Here is a 22499-nt window from a genome sequence, read left to right as displayed (position 1 = left end):
TGGTGAAGTGGTATGGTGGTAGGGAGCACCATGAGGTCTGCTAAGGGGGGAGGAGCGGGCATGATGAGCTCCAGGAGCCTGGGGAACACTGGGGGACAGGGACTGCCCTTATCCAGGACCTGTTGGATGTAGCCAATAGCAGTATTCCACAGGGTGCCCTTGACTTCCTGTACTAAGCAGCAGGACACACACAGTGTGGGCAGCTCCGCGTGCAGAGCCAGTGCGGAGGAATCTGCCCATCCCTGCCTGGGATAGCAAGGAGATCCCTGATATGGATGATGCTGGCCAGGCCAATCCTTTTGTGCACTCATGGTATCTGTGTCATTGGCACCACCAACTGAGGGTTTTTCAGCAGGGGCTTGGCTAGGATATCTGCACACTGAACAACCATGTGTAGGGACCTGCAGGCAGAGACCAGCCTCCAGGCCCTGAGGAGGTTCTGGTAGAACTCCAGCTGTCTGCTAAGGCCTCGTATGGGGATGCCTTCCAGGTAGAAGAGCTGCTGGAGCCCTTGAAGGTGGTGGAGGAATGTATGTCCTATCGGGCACCTTGTCACTTGGTTACTGGCACCATAAAGGAGCCTCTGAAGGACCTGAAGGCAGAAGGTGTGGACCTGACTGTGGAGGTAGACCAGGTCATGGTCCCTTCACACAAGAGGAGCCTCAGGACACCTGCAGAGACCCAGTGCCCATCTCTGGAAGTGAGGCAGAAGCGCAGTGGCCATGGGAGCCCAGGTGGCTGGAGACTGCAGGGAGCAGACATGGGAAATAGGAATCGGCGCAGTGCTGATGCTGTCTCTGTCTCAGCTCTGATCCCTGCCCAGCTACAGCTCCCAGGTGTGATACCTGATTGTAAGACAAGGCTTTGTTTTCTCCATGATGAATGGGAGAAAAATTCATCTTGAAATCAAGTAAAGATGGTAAATTGTTTAATAGTCCTTTGCTAAGATTATCACATTATGATTAAGCTTCCACTTGAGAGAGCAGAACCTTTAGTTTTGTAGTGAGGTACAGAGAGTTTATTAAACAGCAACAACAATAAAATTAGGACCCTTGATGATGATTGTAAAGCTTGTTTTGCAGAAATAAAACGAAAAGGGAGAAATACAAAAAACTGTCATATCATAATGCTAACAGTGTCTATGTCTGTTTGGGGGTAGGAGGGAATAAGAACTTAGGCCTGACAGAAAAACACTACTCATGCTGAAGGAGGCACTGGAGAAGTCTGTGGCACTATCTTCTCAGGAAAAACAAGAAAATATTGCACTATATATTTATTTTTGGTCATTACTTTGAAAAGAGCATCTGAACATGTCTATTCTGTCTATATGCCTATGTACTATATAATTAGGCGTGGCAGAATTTGATTTTTTTTTCATACTTTCAACGGATAATATTAATGTTTATTTTTAAGCATTAATTTACATTTTATCAAGTTATGTTTTCAGGATTGCATGAAATTAGGGGTGTGGTGGTTAGACAATTTATTAATGACAAATGTAACAACTATAGGATTGCAGCCAGCTGAGTGGCAGAGCTGCCTTCAGCCCCAGCTCTGCTCTCCCACAGCTTCCTCGTCCACTTTCTCACTTCCTCTTCCTTTTTCTCTAGTCCCCTGGGAGTTGCAGTCCAAACTACAGCCAACTTGATTCTGTAAGACTGGTCCCCTTGCCATCACACACTCCATCAGCTGTCATTTTTCTTATTTCCCCTTTCTATAAATTTGGAGTATTAATGAGTGAAATGTTTTTGGTTGGTCTGTGAACCTGAGGTGAAATCAATGTTTATGAATGTTTACCAATAAAGAAATAATCCTGCTAAGCCTATATATATAATTAATTTGTCCAAATGTTTTGTAAATATAAATGTATAATAATATCAATGCCATTTTGATTTTTTTGTCTCTCTTGTTCTCCTGGTCACATCTTAAGTGTGATCATTTTTATTGTTGGCAATTTATATTATTATTATTCATAATTATTTCTTTTCTGTTCTTTATAAGTTTTTTAAACATTATTTTCTTTCCATGTAAAATAAATAAAACCCACCTCTATGTAAGTTCTGTGCATTCTGCCAATTATTTTAAGTTACAAAAGCAATGCAAGCAACATACAATGCTACCAAACAGCGACATGTAATTTTATATCAGCCCCAACAATTCACTATTACGCTCTTTCAAGGGGAGTTTACACAAATATGCCTTGATTTCTGCTTTGAATTCTGAGCAGGGGTGACCATGATATAGCTCATGAGAATGATCCAGGTCATGGAGCCATGTCATCTGGTCTGTGGGGCTCACTAGTGGTCTGAAAATTTGGAGGGGTTCCTGCTGCCCTATGGGTGAAGGGAGCACCAGAGCTGCTCCAACTGGGCTGTGTAGAAGCTAGGCTCAGCATAGTGGCAACAGTGGTGGTAGCAGGTGGGTGGGTTTCCCTAACCTGTGCTTGCTCCGGGGCTGGCAGGGAACCCTTGGGGGAACCAAGCAGGGAAACTGTACCCCCACTGCTGGTGTCTTGGCCTGACACTACCTCCTGTAGTGTAGACCAGGAGCTCCCCTCACACCCAGCACATCAGGAGCAGTGGCACTGGCAGGTAGGGGAAGGGATAATGGAAGAGAAGAATATGTGCCACTGACTGCAGAGGGGAAGGAAGAGAAGAAAGAATTCTTATGTGCTTCAGGGACTTAAGAAGTCTCTGACTATGCTCCTGTCACATGGTCAGAAAGGGGGTGGGGATGCACCAGTGCACCCACTTTGGATTCCCCCTGGGCATTATGTGATTTTTTTTCTTGTATAGGATGCCTTGCTAACCAAATGAATGTCTTCCATGTGCACAGGTCCTGGAACTGATGGAAGACTTAACCCAAGCCATTGCAACCATATAACCTTGAAGTGACAAAGTCAGGGATGATTGTAGCCCCATGTAGCCACAAAAGACCAATTCCATGTGGTGGAATAGAGGCAATAAAATTTGTTTTTGATCTTTACTATCACCTGATCTTCTAAATGCACCTATCAGTCTACTGAGATCCCAAAGGCATGTCCAGAAATTTGAATGCCCACAATCTTAGCATGGCTATAGTCTCTAATGTTTTTCCAGTTCTTCTAGCATTGATATTGCCTGGTCTTGCCTGAGCCTCAACCAGCTGATTCTTATTATCCTTATTCTTGTTAAATACTGGATCAGTTGAGAAGACGTACAAAGTTGTCAGCATGTTGAAAACCTGTCAGTTCAAGACTTTAATCTTTTTAATAGTTCCACATACAAACTGGAATACATGGAATCCTGTAGCACCCTGTATGGGATGTCTTTGGAGCTGAGTAATGGCCCATTACAACTTTTACAGAATTCTTAGCAAGAAATGAACAATGCTACTTCAAAGCGCCACAGTGGACTATTGCAACATTGCATAGTCATCAGTATTATAGACAGCTAATTATGTATAATTATATAAACATGACATTTCCATTGTCCATCACTAGCTGGAGATAATCAGCCAAAGCAATAATGGTAGCATCTCTACCAGACGTAGGTTAGTGAGAGTCAAGAAACTCAGAAGAAACAAGCTGTGAGAATTGGTTGTACCATACCATCTCATAATCCCAAAATGGGTGGGGCATTTGCTTGATACTAGAGGTTGTCACTGTTGTCCATTTTTCTGATACCCGTGCACTTGTCCAAAATCAGTACTGGCTATGTGCCAGGCAGAAGCAGATACTGGATGCCTTAAAGATATACTTGTAAGTGGAGGAGAAATCAGTAAGAGAGCATAGGTATGTTAATTTTATAAATACGCTACAGATTTGGAACAGAGCAGGTTAAAGAGTGTGAAGACAATCTGTGTTCATAAGTCTTAGGTCTACACCAGTGCTTGCTTCCAAATCTGTCTCCATAATTGATTCAAATCCAGAGGCCAATGTAAAGAGCAAATCTTCTTGCTGTGCATAAAGTGTCCTTTCAAAAGACCATGGCATCTAAACAAACCAGTCATAAGAAAGACTAACTGTAACAGGTCCAACCCCAGATAGTGGCTGTGGTGCCCCCTGGAGGCCTGATTTACCTTGCACTACTTTCTCTGGTCTTTGGAGGCTACCACCTTCTACTTGTCTGCCATGCCTCTGTTGTTGTTATACACTCCAGGAAGCTGCCTGCTTAGACCTGCAACGTGATCTTCAGTGCTCAGCTATGCTCAGACCAATCCATTTGGGCTCTCTTGCCTTGAACACAGTCTCTTGCTTTGGGCCCTGTCAGTCTGGATTGTGACCTCCTGGCTCTGCTTGTCTTAAGAGTGTTAACTATGGTCTCCAGCCTCCCCCTTAGCCATACCCAGGTCTTGCAGGTGTCAACCAATCTCTGTTATAAAGGCAATCCAACTCCCCAGGCTTAGTTCCTTTTGTTCCAGCTTCCACCTTTATGGCTTAGGCCCCTTTTTTCTACCTGTGGCTTTTGGCCCTGGTCCACTCATTCTGTCCTGGCTTTTCTCCCTCAGTCTTGGCCTTGGCCTTCTTGGCCTCAGCCCTTCAGTCTCAATCTTGGCCTTCTAGGTCTCAGCCCTCAGTGGCTTTTTTTTCTAGCTTCCTGAACAGATCCTAGCCTCAGGCCCTCTTGGGCTTTTGTCCCCCTGTCCTGGCTCATGCTATCCCAACATTGTCCATTTTGTATTCAGGCTTCAGCATTTCCCAGTGTTGATCCAGTCATACTGCTGCAAGATGTCCAACAGAGAGTGTTCCAGACACCCTGCTCCTACAGCCAAAGCCTGAACTTCTAGTTTACTCAGAACCAAAACCATAAGCAAACTGGTTCATTTGAAATGAAATGCCACCCTGAGTCACTGTACAACAGCATCCACTGAGCTGCCTACCCCTCAGTCCTTAAGGTAAATTGTGCCTATGGACCCAGTGGCAATGCATAAGGGGTACACGGGGGTGCACATGCACCCAGGGCATCCAGCCGCTCATTACCCCCCATTCCACCACTGATGCCACCAGTGCCGAAAGCAGCAGCAGCTTCTTTGGGTCTGGGGTGCATGGGATTGGGGTGGGGGTGGGTCCCTGCATGAGCTGATTGGCCCTGGGCCCTGCACCCTGCTTGGGTCAGCTCTGTGTGCACCCCTGAAGAGCACTGGTGCACCCCCTGACAGGCTGCACTCCCTGCTTAGGCGATGTGCAGGTGGGGCAGGCAGGAGCACCAGTGCACCCCCTGAGAGAGCTGGCTGGGGGGTGGGAGCACTGGATGAAGAGCCGTAGCCACTTCTGGCAGCACTGTGGCCGCTTTCCAGTCTGCAAGATTGGCCGCGGGGGAGCCCCCCCGGTCACTGACTGGTTGCTGGGGGGGGAACATGCCCCCCCGACTAAGGTGGCACCAGTCACCCATGTATGGATCTATTTCCAGCTGTGTATGGATGCCCAGCTCAATGCCCAAAACAAGTGTTCTATTCCAAGCTTAGTTGTAGCCTGAGCTCTAGTGGCAGCCAGAGGAAATGCTACAAGGACACATTGAAGGCATGCCTCAAGAACACAAATGCTGATGTTAAGAGCTGGGAGGAGCTGACTTCTAACCTACTCAAATGGTGTGATAACCACAAGCAAGTAGCTGCCAGTTTGAGGTATAGCATCTTGCCCTCGAAGTAGAGATGAGAGAGTGGAGGAAGGAAAAGGAGACAAATCCAAGCCTACTATGGCCTACTCTCTACTGTGGAAAGAACTGCACCTTCTATAGATGAATCTGTGGCTCAAGGATTGGACTCTTAAGTCATCTTAAGACCCATCAATGAGTCAGGCTAGAGATCATCCTCAAATCAAGGAATTTGCTGGCACCACCAGCAATCTTTAGCAGAAGCTCTTCAGGCGATCAGAAACTCATCAGGAGCTCTTCACCCTGCAACAGCCAGAGCCAGACTGGCAGCCCTGGCCCAGAAGTGCCCCCCTTCTGGTCACATGACCTCCAGGCTATCACAGGATTTCAGCCTGCTCTTCTTGCATTATAATTACTACATGATTACTGTGATGCAATTTGCTCCCTGGTAGTCACTGTAGGCACCTGCCTTACTGTTGCTTATTGTTTGGCAACTAGCTCAGTTCCTGCTGTTCCCCCCCGATTACAGCGTTGTTCTGCTGCCCTTACCATCTCTTAGCAGCAGGGCTTAGGAGACCCTGATACACTAACAACGATGTGCCATTGGTTTGTACAATGAAGGTATCTTTATATTGTATTCATTTCTATAACTGCAATACAGTATAGAGACACTCAGGCTTGCTCAAAACAATCTTAAGTACTTCTGTCTAGCTCTAGAAACCCAAAAGCTCAGGACAGGCTAATTTACCCCTTCCCCTGAAATCAGTATAGATATAGACAACCTTAAAAAAGAACTAGGAAGAATATGTGCGACACCTGGTGACACATGCCATAAAATTATGCACTACAGCTAACCATCAAGCGGGTGGTCTATAAAAGGATCTAAATTCTCCCTCGGAGGCTTCTGAAAACCTTCTGTCTCCATTAAACTTTAACACAGACCCTGAGCAATAAAGGTCAGTGTTTGAAGGTGGCAGTTTGTGTGAGCTCTGGTATTTTTCATCACAGCAGGCACTGAGCTTCAGCATTTCTCTTGAGTTGAAAAACAAATAAAAGTTGTTTTCATGATGTGCTTGAACAAGTTTAAAAGAATTTTAAAAAGGAAACAAATTTGACAACAAGGGAAAGGGGAAGAACTAATAAAAGGATGCTGACCGCTGGGTTACAAGATAAGGTGGGGAAAAAGACATGCTATTTAAAAAAAAATCTACAAAGGCCTTTATGTGTATTTAATTTTATTGGCTTTGATTAGTCCCGTTCAAGTGAAGTAATACAAGTCTGCAAGATCAGAGCTTGAGTCTGAACTAAGAACTAAGAGGCAGGGTTTTGCCCTTTTGCCAAAAATATTTGGAGAAACTAAAGGAGCTTTCATAATCACAATTTTTTTTCATCACCTGTAAGTCCCTGTTCAGTGGAAGATCTATGGGAAAGATGAACGGAAAATATTTAAACTTCAGAAGAGGATGGGGCCAGATTGTGCTAGTGGAGAGCTTCTAAGCATCATGTGCTTCAGCCTAGAAGTGGTTTTAAGCAACATTTTTTGACAATACTTTAGATTCTGAGGGAAAAAGTGAATGGATGAAATGAAATACTTTAATATTTTTCTTTTCTGTTAATTGAAGCTGCAGTGCATCCATTCTGTGAGTTCCTTGAAGTGTGTACGTGGGGAAGAGGGAGAGAAAGAGAGAGAAATGAAGCCACGTTGTGGGTTGTAATCTGGTTTCCCTGCAGAGGTCGTTTGACCTTTATTATTGTCTTTTTACTACTTCTTCCTAGTCTTTCTAGTGAGTGTGGGGCACCAGGACTATGATCACTCCACCCTTTCCATTTTATTTCTATAGGCCTTTTGATACAAGTAACAAAATATATAGGCTGTACCATGTTTTAAATATAGTAGAATAATGGTAGAGGTGTGTCTATTGCAGGGGTGAGCAAAGTTCGGCCTCTGGGCCAGAGCCGGCTGACAGTTGATTCTATTTCCCAACAACCCCTGGCAAGGCATGTAGCAGGGTGGGGAGCAGCTCTTGGGCCAGGCTGGGATTTTGCAGTGGTGACAGTATGGTCTGGATCCAGCGAAGAGCCTCCATCTGCAGCCTGCATGCTCCAGGCAGGGATGTGCAGGCAGTGGGTTGTGGCTCTGCCCTGGCTCTGGACCACACTGTCACTGCTGCAACACCCCAGCCCAGCCCTGGAGCATCTCCCACCCTGATGCATGTTCTGCCAGTGCTGATGGGAAGCCTGGCCCCACACTATCACAGCATACCTACTGCTGGAGTCTCCATGGAAACCAGCCCTGGCCACATGAGCAGGGGCTGCTGGGAAATCAAACACAGCTGCTGGCCAGACCCACCATTTTTCTCACCCCTGGTCTACCTTTTTTCTACGAAGTTGGGATAGAATTCACTCCAGTGACATGCACCCAGACCAGGTTTTTGTAGCATTTATCTTATACTTCAAGCACACATTAAAGCCCCAGTCTACAAAAGTGTCTCAGCAAGTGAACCTATGCACCCCTAGAGACAGCACTGGATCTCTGTGTTTTCACAGGGATAAATCTAGAAGAACTGGGACCCCCATTATACAGTAGGCCTATTAACACACAGCAATAAATGCCAGTGCATAAAAATTGAACATGTGCCTGAGACTGTAGCATGTTGAACCAGATCAGAGCAGACCCAGTTGGCAGGGGGCCCTGGGGGTCAGCCTGCCAGTCTGGGGCTGCTTCTGCCCAGCTCAGTGTGCTGCGGAGGGGCTGACTGGGGCATGATGGTGCTTCAGTACAGAGTTAGCCAGCAGGCAGCCCTCTCACAAAAGTACCCTCATGCCCCAGCATCAGATCAGTGTCTACATGTGTGTTACTGAACACGAAAAAACTCTGCAGTTGGATATACTTGTATTTACAAGTGCTTTCTTGCAGAGCTTATTAGTTTACTGGGCAGACACAGACGTTTACTGCAGAGCTAATTAATCAGCTCCTCTGTAAACATCTCATGTAGATGCACACACTATCATGTAGACCTCCCTGAACTGGTTCTATACATAGTAACTCCCATGTTATCCGGACACTTGAGCTATACAAGAAGTGACAAGAGTTCCATTCTATAAAGTGTGTTTATTAAGAAATAACACAAGGCAGTAACATGCAGTGAGTTAGTTTGTTAACTGACAAAGTGAACTGAGACCTTGAAGTGGTGGAGAGGCTTGCATATTTCAATGATCCTCAGAACTATGTTGCCTAAAGTTTCACATTACTCTTGGGGTCACCCCTGGTAAACAGACCTGAGGGAAAGTTCTAGACAAATCATGGTCCAACCCCACATCCTCAGTGGTGGATCAGGAGGAAGAAGTTAGGATCACAATGGCTGTACAGACAGAAGAAGGTGCACCAAAATGGAGGTCTCTTGTCATCTAGGGTGCCATTGGGCCCACATCTCCACGTTGACAAAATTATGCGATTGCTGTTGCTGCACACCAGTTGCTTCACGTTAAACAAAGCCACACACAGGCTTCTACCACGAGAAACAACACACTATCTTGTACTAACCTTCAACAGCCCTGCAGTGATGTACCAGGGGTGATGGAGACAGGACTAGTGAATCTGGCAGTCTTCCACCATGAATATGTATGCAGGTGGTGGTTGCCTGATGGTCATCTTGCACCTGGGTTGAGACAGGGGTGCAATTTGGTAGCTGCTACTGTGACTGTGCAGGTCCTATTCAAGGTTCTTTCTGCTCACCCCACCAGGGGCTAGAAAAGGTGCCCTAAATCTAGGCTGCCTTATCTGCCCCTCGCTGGATAACCAGTGGGATAAATCACCTGCCCCCAGGCAGGCTCTGGGAGTGGCACGAGATGCATGGGTGCAAGCCTGCTGCACCTACACTCCCCTGAAGCCCCTTAGTGACCCCCAACTGCCACGGAGCACCCCCACCAACCCCCAGCAGCAGCTGGAGGTAAGTGGGGCCCCTGGTGGGAGGGACTAGCCCCAGCCTAGCCAAAGGACAGTGGCTAAACTGGAGCCGAGGGGGGTCTCACCCCGCCCCAGCCCCTACTTGGCCCAGCCTCCAGGGAGAGAGTAAGGAGAAAGGGAGGGCACCTACTGGTCTGTCCCCAGTGAGGCAGGGTCCCCCAAAGCCCAGGTAGGGTCCCCTGAAGCCTGGGGTAGGGTCCCCTAGACCGGGAATAGCTAATTTCCGATGGCAGGCCCACTGTGCATGTGTGCAGTTTAAATGGGCCCACAAAAGGAAAAAAATAACCCCAGGGAGGCTCTGGGAGTGATGTGAGATGCATGGGTGCAAGCCTGCTGTGCTCCCACTCGCCCGAAGCCCCTCAGTGACCCCCAACTGCCACAGAGCACCCCTGCCAACTCCCAGCAGCAGCCGGAGGTAAGCATGGCCCCTGGTGGGAGGTACTAGCCCCAGCCTAGCCACAGGGAGGTGGCTAAGCCAGAGCTGAGAGGGGTCTTGCCCTGTCCTGGCCCCTACTTCACGCAGCCCCCCAGGGAGCCACGCAACTGGAGCCATGTGAACAGGCTGTGCAAAAAGGCACGCTTGTCTGCCTGGCGCATGAGTTAGCACAGAGTTCACGCAGGAGGGCAAGAGGGAGGGTCCAAGGCCTTGCCTGTGTGCCCCCATCCTAGGGAAGCCAGTCCCAGCCATAGTCAGCCCACTAGTGGCATGACATGGATGGGCACATGCCACACCCCCGGGTCCCCTTGGGGCCTGCGACTCCCCCCCTCTGACACCTCAGAGGCCTTCACCCAGATAGAGCCCATGGTTCTGGGCTACATGCAGACAGAGCCTCTGGCTCTTGGTTGCAGGGGCTGCCTGTCACTTTTTCAGGCTCTGGGGCCTAGAAGCATGGCCACCTCCCCTTGTGAGGTCTGCTCCCTTTTGGGGTCTCTGGCTCACCAGCTTGAGGAGCTCCAGGCCACAGTTCAGAGACTGCATGCCATCAGGGACTGTGAGCAGGAGATAGACTCCTACTGCCAGGCCCTTCTCCCCCAGGAGACAGAGGGTAGACCACAATCTCCCTCCAGGACAAGGGAGGACTCAGGGACCTCTCTTACTGTCCAGCCCATGGGTTGGACCTAGGTGGTCAAGGGCTTCAAGGCCTGCCACACCAAGGCCCCTGCCCTACTGGAGCTATGCAACAGGTACAAACCTCTTGCAGCCGCAGCAGAGCCTGCTGATTTGCCAGCTCCCGCAGCCAACACGGGCACTACTGTAGCTACCGCCCCTGTTCTCCCCAAGACAAAACACAAAGCGTTTGTCATGAGAGACTCCATCCTGAGGGGGACTGAGGGGGCAATCTGCCATTCTGACCCCTTGGCCTGGGAAGTCTGCTGCTTCTCAGGAGCCCGCATCTAAGACATTGCGGAGAAGATCCCTAAACTCCTCCAGCCCACTGACTACTATCCCATGCTCCTTATCCATGTGGGCACCAATGACATGGCTCAGAGCACTCCCAGCTGGGTCATGAGGCACTACAGGGATTTGGGAGAAAGGCTAGTGGGTCTGGGGGCACAGGTGATGCTTTCTTCATTCCTCCCAGTCTTGGGCTATGGGCTGAGGAAGGAGAGGAGGATCTAGGTGGTTAACTGAAGACTCCGGCACTGGTGTCATTGGGAAGGCTTTGGCTTCCATGACCACAGCCTGCTCTTTGGTGAGAGAGGCAATGAGCTGCTGGGAAGGGACAGCCTCCACCTCTCTCCACTGGGAGAAAGGTGCTATCATCTGTAGGGAGCTAATGAGATACAACATTGACATTGCAGCTCTACGCAAGACAAGATGACCAGATGAGGGTCAGCTGGGGGAAGAGAATGGAGTCTACATCTTCTTCTGGCAGAGGAATCCAGCTCAGGACAGACACATCCAGGCATCACTTTCTCTATCAAGAATCAGCTCATCAGTCAAATTACAGAGCTCCCTGTGAGCATTAACAAGCATCTTATGACTCTCTGTTTTAAACTCAGCAACAACCAGTACACCACCATCAACAGCAGTGTGTACACCCCTAAGCCTGATGCTGATGATAATGTCAAAGAGCAATACTTCTCCAGCCTTGACCATGTAGTGACTAATACTCACCAGGAGGACAAGATAATTCTCCTTGGTGACTTCAGTGCCAAGGTCAGACATGACCTGGAACTCTGGAGAGGCACCATGGGGAAAGGAGGAGTAGGGAAAGTCAACTCCAATGGCATTCTAGTCCTGAGAAAATTCACGGAGCATGAACTTGTCAGCACAAACACCCTCTTCAGGCTGAGTGACAAATAGAAGACTGCCTGGGGACACCCTTGCTCTAAGCACTGGCACCTCATCAACTATGTTATTATTAGAGTCCTTGATTAAACAGATGTCTGCATCATGGAAGCCATGTGAGGAACTGGTGGTGGTGGCCAGATCACCATCTTGTCAGATCCATTATGAACACCTGACTTGCTCTGAAACATTGAAAACAGCCAAAAGCAATGTGAAGGACTCTCAACATCAAATCTCCTCCCACATCCTCTATCTTTTGCTGAGGAGGTCCTGCCAGGATCTAGTTGTTTCAGACTATCCTGTGGAGCAATTGACATGATCTTTGTTGTCCATCAGGTCCAAGAAAAGCAATGGGAACAATATTAGGACTTGCATTTAGTCTTCACTGACATTGCTAAGGCCTTTGATTTCATCAATCATGAAGCCTTGTGGAAAGTACTGGACAGATTTGGATGTCCAGAAAAGCATATCAAGATCCTGAGGCTTCTCCATAACCAGATGATTATAATTGCTCTATGTAGCAGGTTGGAGGCAGATCCATTTGTCATTGCCTCAACTCTGTTCTCTATTTTTTGACAGTTATCCTAGCTCTCATTAAGTATTACCTTCCTTCCAAAATTGACATTGAATGGATGAAGGACTCTTCAACCTGGGTTGTTTTTGCTTAAAGACCAAAGTACTCAAAACAACCATCCTTGACCTTCAGTATGCCGATTACTGTGCCATCCTTATGCACATTGAAGAATACCTCCAGACTGTGCTGGATCTCTTCAGAGAAGCCTACCACACTTTAGCCCTCTCTCTCAAAAGTGAGAAGAATAAAGTGGTCTACCAGCCTGCCCTGGGCCATGAATATAACCCCCCTCCCCAAATTATCATCAGGGGAAAGATCTTGGAGGTAATTCAGCACTTCCCCTACCTGGGTAGGCAACTCTGTCAAAGAGTAAACATAAAGGAGGAGATCTAGAACAAGATCCAGTGTAGAAGTACCTTCTTTGGGAAATTTCTTCAGCATGTCTTTATTCATTGCAATCTCCTGAAAGACATCAAGGTCCAGGTTGTAATGCAGCCATCATCTGTACTCTCCTTTACAGATACAAAACATAGGTGATCTACCGTACTCATCTCAAGAGCCTGTACAGGTATCACCAACAATGCCTCAAGAAAATTCAACACATCAAATGAGAAGATCACTGCAGAAACACCAGCATTATTGCTAAAGCCAATGTTACCAGCACTGAGTTGATGATCCTCAAGCACCATCTTTGTTGCACCAGACATAGTGTGCAGTAGCCTGACTCTCAATTCCCAGAACAAATGCTCTACTCCCAACTTAGTAATGGCCTGAGATCTCATGGTGGCCAGATAAAATGCAACAAGGACACTTTGAAGTTATACCTTAAGAAAATGGATGCTGATATCTGGAGTTGGGAGAAGCTGGCTGCTGTAACTTTAAACAAATGGCAGCCTTTTTCAAGGTAAAGTATCTTGCTCTCAAAGCAGAGAAGAAAGAGTGGAGGAAGGAAAAGGAGAAAAATGCCTGCTTTCCACCATGGAAAGAAGTGCAACTTCTGTGGACTGATCTGTGATTCAAGGATTGGACTCTCAAGACCCATGAATGAGCCATGGCAGAGATCATCTTTGAATTGAGAGATTTCTGACATCCCTTTCCCAGGACTGTTGATTAGACATCTGTGGAGAAAACTTACCTGAGTTGGCGGAGAGACGGCGGGACACCGCACCAGCAGTGGAGCATGCCAAGAGTAAAACCGTGGTGGCTCCAGCCTCTGCAGGCGAAGATCAAAGCAAAAACCCACGGTGGAGCCAGGAGGAGCCAGGAACAGCTCCTGTGTCTGCCTGGACGCACTTTATAAAAACGTGCCAGGGATGATTGTCTGGGCGGATGCTCGGCACCAGGATAAAAGGCCTGGCAGGAAAGAAGCTGGAGATACCAGAAGTCGTGGGACCAACCAGCTCAGAAGAGTCAGGATGCTCAGATGCTCCCAACAAGGGCATGCGGTGACTCCCGTGGAAGGGTAGTGTGGTGGGAACATTGGGCCAATGAGGGCCCAAGGAGTCACTCATGGGCCCGACATGGATGGAAGATGGTGGCAGCGACTGGGACACCGGCAGGAGCAATGTGGATGGAACTCTGACGTGGACGGCAGACGGCAGATACTGGACCCGGGGAGGAAACAATGCGGCAAGGGGGGTTGAAGCCCGGGAGGAGTCAGACACCACATAAGCCAGGGGCAGAGAGGGACCGCAGGAGATGCTCAGTACAAATATCACCAGTCATCAACAACTGCCCCTGCCCTCCAGTCACCAAAAACTATCCCCTACCCTCCATTGATGCTGACTTTGTGAAGGAACATCTTGAGAAGCTGGATACCTTCAAGTCAGCCGGCCCTGACAATCTTTACCCCAGGGTACTCATGGAGCTGGCGAGCATCATAGCCCAGCCTCTAGCGCGGATGTTTGAAAACTCTTGGCGCTCTGGTGAAGTGCCCGAAGACTGGAAGAAGGCCAATGTGGTGCCTATCTTCAAGAAAGGGAGGAAAGTGGATCCGGCTAACTATAGGCCCATTAGCCTGACTTCTATCCCAGGGAAGATCTTAGAAAAGTTTATTAAAGAGGCCATCCTTAATGGACTGGCTGACGCAAACATCTTAATTAATGTTCAACATCTTCATTAATGATGTGGACACTGGAGTCAGAAGCAGACTGGCCAAGTTCACTGATGACACCAAACTTTGGGGAAAAGCATCCACACCAGAAGACAGGCAGGTGATCCAGGCTGACCTGGACAGGCTCAGCAAGTGGGCAGACAAGAATCTGATGGTGTTCAATGCCAATAAATGCAAGGTTCTCCACCTTGGGAAGAAAAACCCGCAGCATCCTTATAGGCTCGGCAGTGCTATGTTGGCTAACACTATGCAAGAAAGAGACTTGGGGGTCATCATTGACCACAAGATGAACATGAGCCTCCAGTGCGATGCTGCGGCTAGTAAAGCGACCAAAACGCTGGCTTGCATCCATAGATGCTTCTCAAGCAAATCCCGGGACATCATTCTCCCCTTGTCCTCGGCCTTAGTGAGGCCGCAGCTGGAGTACTGTGTCCAGTTTGGGGCTCCACAATTCAAAAAGGATGTGGAGAAGCTTGAGAGAGTCCAGAGAAGAGCCACGCGCATGATCAGAGGTCAGGGAAGCAGACCCTACGATGACAGGCTGAGAGCCCTGGGGCTCTTTAGCCTGGAGAAGTGGAGGCTCAGGGGTGATCTGATGGCCACCTATAAGTTTATCAGGGGTGACCACCAGTATCTGGGGGAACGTTTGTTCACCACAGCGCCCCAAGGGATGACGAGGACGAATGGTCACAAACTGCTACAAGATCGTTTCAGGCTGGACATAAGGAAGAATTTCTTTACTGTCCGAGCCCCCAAGGTCTGGAACAGCCTGCCACCGGAGGTGGTTCAAGCGCCTACATTGAACACCTTCAAGAGCAAACTGGATGCTCATCTTGCTGGGATCCTATGAACCCAGCTGACTTCCTGCCCTTAGGGCAGGGGGCTGGACTCGATGATCTTCCAAGGTCCCTTCCAGCCCTAATGTCTATGAAATCTATGAACTGCAGCCCCTAAGGGACCGAGTGCTAGGGAGGGCCAGAACATTGGCCCTGATGGACAACATCACAGTTGGTGTTAGGCGGGGTGTAGAGGAGGTGCAGCCCCGAAAAGACATACCATGAGGATGACTGAGGGGAAGTACCAGGGGAGGTGGGACCAGACATTGTCCTCCTGATAGAAAACTATTTACCATCAAAGACATGGCAGGAGAGACCCCTGGGGGATCTGACCCAAGGTCACTCCCAATAGCCTGGCTGTGCAGCCCAAGAAACCATGGTGAAGTTTGAGAGGAACTGAAATGTGCGATGCTCGGGGGATACAAGGTTACAACATCCCCTAGGGTCTGTGGGATAGCATATCACTTGAGCAGTCTGGCAGGCATATCCAACTATACTCTTTACACCTTACCTTTTATTAGCTTTACTTTAATTAATGCATAAGCATGACCTGTGTGTACTGAAATGGTTTTCAACACTTTTAGACTCAGGGCACCCCCCGCCCCTCACATAACTTTTGTGAATTGACAGGAACCCCATTTCACAAACTAACTAATTTATTACAGTGCTTACCTCCTTGCAGAGGGATGAGACAGGGGGCCTGAGTCTACACATATCAGCTTATCAGCTTACAGCTCACTTATCTCACTTTTAATATGGTACTGTAATGCTCACTACAATGTAAATAAAACACATTCTAAGTGACCTTTGACAAGGCCCTAAGGTTTGACCCTGAAGGCTTTTTTGTAGTGCTTGTACATATTCCCACTTGGTATTCAAAGATTTCCTCGAGCATATGAGCAGGGGTGACAGAACCCTATTAACTTCTATTAGATATTCCATCTAGCCTTATAGATACAGAACTTTTTAAGGATTGAGGCCTAAATTAAGACACAATGCCGTAAGACATGTTGACCAATAAAAGTAGAGGTAAAAAGAGGGAGATACAGCAATCAGTTGTTTTGATTACTAACATGTTTCTTGTGCCCTGTATATACTTTTTATTTATTTTTCTTTGAGAGGGATAAATATTTTTGGCCTCACAAGAAATGGGGGTCTCAAACCCCAGTCAATGACAAGAATGTTGTTGTTACTATTGCTATTGATTTCTAGATTATTGCAGAAGCATACTAGCTTATTGTGAGTGAAAACCCTCTACACCATTTGGAATGTAGAGGGTTTGCCAATGGTGGCTGCATTCATTATTTCATTAATAGCCTAGGCTGGTTGGCAAGCAGTTCACAAACTTCCCAGTAGGTGGGGGCACAGATTGTTCCCTAAACCAACACTTGAATAAAAATGTTCATTAAAACGTAACAGTACTTAATTCCTTTCCAGTCAACTGACTGTTTCCCTCAGATATGACTACTGAGAACAATTTACCCACTATACTTTAGAGATATTCAATATACAGTTAAATTTATCCCCCAGTCAGTCAGAACAATAGCAAAGAGAAAGTGTATTTACCAGATCTTACCCTTTACAGCTATAAGAGATTTTACCAAGTTTGCAGGTTCCAGTGGTACTATGAATGCATGTCACATACAATGTAAAACATTGTAGAATACATCCAATTATAGGTCCCAAAGTACTAAAATAATTTTATTTAGTTTTTCTTATTTGCCCTTCCTCCCTTGAGACAAAGTGATGTCCTTTAACAATCATTTGTGATATCAAATGTTTCTAAGGGCAAAGCTGAAACACACAGAGAGAGCTGAAGAATAGCTATAATTTAGTTCTTTATTCCCTCATACAGTTAAATTATGAGTTATAAGGAGATATTGTACAAAATTTATTTATAATAGGTTTTGGAACTTCACTGCAAGAAACATTCTTAAAGTTATAAATTGTTTATTAAATTGTTGCTTCCCTGGTTTGGATTGTGGAACAAGTCTTTTCATCATTACATTTTTAACATATTTTGCAGCAATATATTTTAAATATAGTACAGATGCAAAATATTGATTTTGAATTAACTTATGACTGACATAGAAGCCATAATGATACTTTTTTATCAAGGCTAAACAGTTGACCCCTCTACTTCATTATCTTTTATGTGCTATGAGTAAAATTAAACTGCTGTCCTTCTAGAATTAAAATTTATGATTACACACTATCACCATAAATACATTTCAAGAGATATGGAAACAACTTAGGAAACTTTCTACAAGGTTTTCATGGGACTTGTTAATAAGGAAATTTCAATTTTCTCTTTGTCTCCATTGCTGTCAAAGGTGTGATTGATGCTTGTGCAGGCATATCACAGCTGGCATTAAGCTAGATAGCTTGAGTGCAGCTAGGTGTTAGCCATCACAGCACATATCTCAGTGTGGGGTGCAAAATCTACTTGAAATGTTGAGTAAATACCGGGATTGCTATTACTTATTGAACTGTTTTTGTGGCTACACAGTTACGGGTACATGAATTTGCTAGTGTACAGCCATGTGGCTACATGACCTTCTCTCATGACTTTGAATCATAAAGTTGACACATCCTTGTGACTAGATCTTATTCCACTAATTAAACTCTACTTGGACACTTAAATATCTATGTGCAATCCAACTCCATCCCTCTTGAGTCTCTGAAAAACAACATGGGCATGTCTACATGAGATGCTAACTGCATAATAATAGCTGAATAATACTGTGCAGTAGCACATCACAGCACCAAGTGTGCTAATACACTACTGCACAGTATTATTAGTAGAGGTGCACCTATACATTGGTCTGATATCAGATCGGTACTGATATAAAGAAAATTCGCTGTATCAGAAATGGGCCCGATAGGGCTGATAATTTGGCCAATAAATGCCAGTGTGTGCAGCCGCAACACAGCACTCAGGCAGCAAAGAGCAGAGCCCAGCAGCATGGAGACCTGCCTTCAGCTGGTAAGCCCATTGTGGTGGAAGGGGAGGGGGGAGGGAAGGGGCATGGGGGAGCAGATCAAGGCCCCTGTGGTGAGGGAGGGAGCGGGCAGGGGCAGGTGCTGCCTAGCTGGGGCAGGGCGGGGTACAGGACGGAGGCATGGCTCATCAGGGGGGCAGCTCTTGCTGCTTGCTTGCACCCCGGGAGGGCGCGGGGGGGCACGTGCCCCCGGATCTATGCAGGGCAAGTGGGCAGGCTGAAGCCAGGATCTTCTTGCTGGGGGCTGGGCTCTGTGTGGGAGCTACAGAGAGGGCTGCAGCTGCCCCAAATTTTAGTGTCACTGCCATCACACACCTGGTGCAGCCCTGGCTCAACCCCCGCTTTTCCCCTGCACACTGGAAAGAGCCAGGGCTGTGCTGGGCATGCACCTCCAATACCAGCTGATTGGAGAAGAGGGAGTTCCCCTCCTCGTTAGGCAGCAGGCGCCACCAATTAAGCCTGGCACAGTCATAAGTAACAAAGTATCCAGGAGGAATCCTGGGCAGACAGCAAGCTGCTGGCAGACTCCAAGGGGTAATGAAGCCCCAGCCATTCAGGACCGGAGTTCGACAGTGTCCCAAAGGCAGACAAAGACCAAGCAATAAGATTTCAGTTAACCCCAAACAAAAATAAAATAAAATAACAGAGTAAAGAAATTGGTTTTGTGTGGGTCCTTTCATTGCTTTATCCTGAGGCTTTGGACACTGAGGCAGCCTCGGCGGTTGATCCAGGTGTAGGATGGGTAGTCACCACCTCCTTTTCATAAACATCTTCTTAGCATCAAAGTCATGGCAGGCAGGAAGAAAGGGCACAGACCTCACCCAGATCGACCATAAGGGGTGCAGCCACCCTGAGGGGACCAGTGAATGTCAGTGGGATGTAGGGGTACACGCCCATACCCAGTGACTACCCAACAGTAAGTTTCAAGGCTGTCCTGCTTCCGTCAGCTAGCATGAACCTGGACAGGGGTGATATGTAGAGGGTGCACGTAGGTGCAGGTGCATCCCCTGAGTTTGGCGGTGCACCCCCTACGAAAAAGCACCTGCAGGCAGTCTCTGCTTGCCATGCCTCCCCCCCCGCCTCTGACACCATTGATTCCCTCTGGCTGCTGCTGCCAGCGGCATCTGCGGGTGGTCTCTGACCCCTGGTTAGTGCTTGCCACCCCCACCCTCCACCACCAACAGCGCTAGCGGTGTCTGCAGGAACTCCTGCTTACCACTGCCATGCTCATACTGCCACCATGCCCCCCCAGCCACCGGGGGCACATGTTGTTCATGAACCTGAACTCTCTCTCTCTCTCTCTCACACACCCACCCCAGTTCCAGGGATGAGAAGAGGAGTGGGGGTTGTTCTATTCCTCTTAGCAAATTGCATTTAGGCAGGGGTGGGGGGCGAGTGGGGCTCATGGAGCTTTCCTGATCCTGGCTTGCTCCATAAGAAATATGCAGTGCTCCCTGCTTTGGATGGGTGTCTCAGCCTCCTGGCCAGGTTGGATATTTCAGATGCTTACCAAGGCTGCTGTCTGAGAGTGGAAACTTGAGCCCTCTACCCTGTCCCTGATGAGAGAAGGTGTGTGGCAAAACCCTCAGTTTTTCTTTTTTTTAAGTTATTTAATAATAAACTCTCTCCCCTCCCCCTAACCATTTCTGACTTTCTTTCTGCCCTCTCTATCCCTTATAAGTAATTACAAGTAATACTAGGTAAGCTAAGTTCTTATACTTCTACACAGTAATAAGCCCCTTTTTATATTGTAAATAGTGTTCTATTATGTTTGTATTGATTTTTACTGTTTTATATTGTATTATATTATGTTCCTATTATTTTTGTATTAACTTTTACTGTTTATATTGGATTTGTATGATTTAGGCCTATGTCTGTAAAGTAATGTCAATTAATGCCACATTTCCATTTTGTATGTCAAGCTCCCATCTTGTGTCCACTGCCCTATACAATATGTTACAACTGTGACTTATACCTACCCCCCTATGTAAATTGGTTTCTGAATGAATGGGCATGAATGAGGGTGCTTGAGAGACAATGGCAGTAGGGCTAAGAATAGGTCCCTCTGAATGACTGAACCATCAACTCGATGACCCAACTATCACCCTGCATTGACCCTCCCTGGCTCAAGATTTGGAAGACAAAGACTGCTGCAGAAACCAGCCAACCCACCATTACAGACACCTGAAACTGTATGTCCTAGCCTGGAATGCACATGCTCAGTACACTAGGGTCTGACTCTTGCCTGGGCGTGCCCCTGCCACTAGGGTCATAGAAGGTCTGCCCGTATAAAAGGGGGCAGTGAAAAAAGACCCAGTGGGATGCCCTCTCCATCTGGACCAGCACCACACCACAACACCTATCCACCCAGAGGCCTTGCCAGCGACCCCCTCTGGACAACACCTTGCTGGAGAAGACCCCAACTGGCCATTGAGGATCAACTCACAGCCTAGGATAGGTAGCTATCACCCACCTTCCTTCCCCAAGCAAAGGACCTGGACTCTGTCCCTACACACCTTGATTTCCACCAAGCCTTTTTCTCTCCTGCTATTATTGTGTGGGTGTATATGCAAGTGCTTGTGTGTGTGTGTGGGAACCAATAACTTTGTGGGGCAGTGTAGTGTGTTATCTGTTTAATAAACCTGTTATTTTGAAACTACAAGTTGGGTTTTTGTCTATTTCCTGGCTGTCTCCTCCTTCCCACCACTTATCTTCCCCCTGATCTCCCAGCTTTCTGTCTCAGTTTCCAGACCTATCTCCCAGCTTTCTGCCTCTCTCTCTTTCCTGGCTGTCTCCTCCTTGCCACTGGGTCTTTCCTCTTACACCTCTGGGCCACTTGACCTTAAGTAACCCCAGCTCCGCTCCAGTCTGCTGGTTCTAATACTGGCCCCAGCAACTTTCACTCCTGGCACTTTCACTCTCTCATTTTAACCCCCATCCATCTCCCTCCTTCCCCTCTGTCTGGAAATCTTTGATCCTTGATTCCCCCTCCCATAGTCACCAACCACCCTAGGTATCTCAAGTACCCCAAGCAAGCACATACACACCATACCATCCAAGTTAGGAATTCACCTGTGTGTATGTGTCGGTGGGTGGTATGTGTGTGAACTGGTAAATGTATGTGTGTGTATATATATATGTGTGTGTGTGTGTGTGTGTGTTGTTTACTTAGACTTCAGGAAGGCCTTAGATACGGTATCCCACCCCATACTGGTGAACAAGTTAAGAGGCTGTGACTTGGATGACTACACAGTCCAGTGGGTGGCGAATTGGCTAGAGGGTCGTACCCAGAGAGTTGTGGTGGATGGGTCAGTATCGACCTGGAAGGGTGTGGGCAGTGGGGTCCCACAGGGCTCGGTCCTTGGACTGATACTCTTCAACGTCTTCATCAGTGACTTGGACGAGGGAGTGAAGTGTACTCTGTCCAAGTTTGTGGATGACACAAAACCATGGGGAGAAGTGGACACACCAGAGGGCAGGGAACAACTACAAGCAGACCTGGACAGGTTGGACATATGGGCTGAAAACAACAGAATGCAATTCAACAAGGAGAAATGCAAAGTGCTGCACCTAGGGAGGAAAAATGTCCAGCATACCTATTGCCTAGGAAATGACCTGCTTGGAGGCATGGAATCGGAAAGGGATCTTGGAGTCCTAGTGGACTCCAAGATGAACATGAGTCGTCAGCGTGACGAAGTCATCAGAAAAGCCAATGGCACTTTATCGTGCATCAGCAGATGCATGACGAACAGAACCAAGGAGGTGATACTTCCCCTCTATCGGGCGCTGGTCAGACCGCAGTTGGAATACTGCATGCAATTTTGGGTGCTGCATGTCAAGAGGGATGTGGATAACCTGGAGAGGGTCCAGAGAAGGGCCACTTGTATGGTTAAGGGCTTGCAGGCCAAGCCCTATGAGGACAGACTAGGGCACCTGGACCTCTTCAGCCTCCACAAGAGAAGGTTGAAAGGCTGCCTATAAGTTCATCCTGGGGGCACAGAAGGGAATTGGTGAGGCTTTACTCACCAAGGCACCCCTGGGGGTTACAAGAAATAATGGCCATAAACTAGCAGAGAGCAGATTTAGACTGGACATTAGGAAGAACTTCTTCACAGTTAGAGTGGCAAAAGTGTGGAATGGG

This window comes from Alligator mississippiensis, chromosome 1 (genome assembly GCF_030867095.1).
Source record: "Alligator mississippiensis isolate rAllMis1 chromosome 1, rAllMis1, whole genome shotgun sequence".
NCBI classification, from domain to species: domain Eukaryota; kingdom Metazoa; phylum Chordata; order Crocodylia; family Alligatoridae; genus Alligator; species Alligator mississippiensis.
This window is presented reverse-complemented; position numbering follows the sequence as displayed.